Here is a 2,102-nt window from a genome sequence, read left to right on the forward strand (position 1 = left end):
TGTGCTCTTCCCTCCAGCGCAGACTTCTGCCACTTTCTTAACGCGTAAAAAGTCTGATTATGTCCTATTCTCTTCCTTACTGCAACCCACAGGCTTGAAATCCCTCTCCGACCTTTTGGGTGGAACTCAGCCTTCAACTATACATAGGTTCCAATATAGTCAACTTCTACACTTCTATAACACCAACAAAGCCGCACTCCGTCTTCATAGACAACTGACCCCCTTTGAAACCCTTTGTGCGGCCTCCGCTCCTGTCCCCCATGCAATCGGAACTCTCTATGCCCTGATCATAGGGGAACGCTCTGAAATTCCCCTGCCCTATCGAGTGGCATGGGAAAGGGAACTACAATGTTCTATTCCTGACAATGACTGGTCTCGTGCCCTGCTACATTGTCACAAATCTAGTATCTCATGCAAGGCACAAGAAACTAACTATAAAATCATCACGAGATGGTACAGAGTGCCGTCTCTTTTGGCGCAGATGTTCCCACAGGCTTCTGATGCATGTTGGAGGTGCGGACGCTCAAAAGGGACAATGTCCCATATCTGGGTGACATGCCCGACATTGAATACGTTTTGGACACAAGTTTTATCTACCGTAAATAGGCTGACGACCCTTTCCATCGATAAGGACCCACGACCTATCCTCCTGTCCATATTCCCTAACACATGCCCCCGTCTGTCAGCCACTTTAGCACACTATTTACTTATCTCGGCTAGAGCTGTGATCCCTCGCCTTTGGAAATCTCCACTACCCCCGACCTACTCCTCATGGCTGAGGGAAGTTACCTATACTTGTAGGATGGAAGAACTCCGGGCAGACTCTACCCGACAGTTCGATAAATACCATGCTGTTTGGTCGCCTTGGCTATCCTATGTTGCCTTTCAGGAGTTCACTGATGATAACCTGGATCTGTCACCACGCACGCTCATCCCCCTCTGTCCAACTCCGCAATAGCTCACCCACAGTTGCTGTTTACTGCTTAGACAGGTGGAGAGGTTCAGTCCGAACAGGTAAGACTCTCTGCCATATTACACTAAGTCTGCTGCATCCTATCTCCCCCTCTTCGATTCTTCTACACCCCCCCCTCCTTCCTCTATCCCCCCCCTGTATCTTTTCCTCTCTCTCCCTCCTCTCCTATCTTCCAGTTCCCTCTACCGATATTGTGTTTCCTTTGTCTGCCCTGGTTCTCTGCTTCACTACTGGCGATGTTTGAATTTTCGCTAAAGTTATCGAATTTATACGTAGTTCTGAATCCTGTTAGCTACTCACAATCTCTGTTCTCTGGAGTTCATTTATGATGTGAGGCTCGGACTGCTGTAATGTTTAACTTCGCTGAGTGACCCAAACTCCTTGTTTACTTGAGCCATGTGGGCTTTGTTGCCTGACCAGTGTAGACACTTCTCATGTTGTAATTTTCATTTTACCTTGTATGTTGAAAACCTTAATAAAACTTTACTTTGAAAAAAAAAAGAAAAATGTTTTATTCAATGTTATGTATGATGTTCATACAAGGTTGCCTTACAATGTTTTATTGTTATTTATTGTTTGATATTTAATAAAGGGGCTGCTGTGGCCTTGTTACCACCAACACTGTCTGTCATGTTTAAGGTAAGGGATTCCTCGTTACAAAGGGGGCTTTTGGGGGTTGGTGGATGGTAGGCTTTAGCAGCTATAATATCCCCAAGTCAAGGGTCCAGGCTGTAAAATAGAAGAACACCGGAGCAGCCAGATACACTGACTCTAAGGCTGAGCCTCATACTTCTACCGAAGCTGCAGAGTTATAGGGGAACTGTAAAAATGAAAGTACTACAACCCCCAGTGTGGTCAGTCTGTGCCCCCCTAAGGGTCCCCATAGCAACCAATCAGATTACTTCTTTCATTCTTGAGAAGACCTCTGAAAAATAAAAGAAGTGATCTGATTGGTTGCTAAGAGCAACTGGACAACATTTCCTCTCCACAGGTACATTTCCCCGATTGTCTTCATATTTAGGATGAGAATCTACTGACAAAGTGAGTAGCCAACCATTTCTGGGCATAAAACTCTGTAAGAGACAGCAGTCTGGGGGCGTCTGTGGTGGACATGAAGGAAGGGGGGGGG

The sequence above is a fragment of the Hyla sarda genome, chromosome 4 (genome assembly GCF_029499605.1).
Source record: "Hyla sarda isolate aHylSar1 chromosome 4, aHylSar1.hap1, whole genome shotgun sequence".
NCBI classification, from domain to species: Eukaryota; Metazoa; Chordata; class Amphibia; order Anura; family Hylidae; genus Hyla; species Hyla sarda.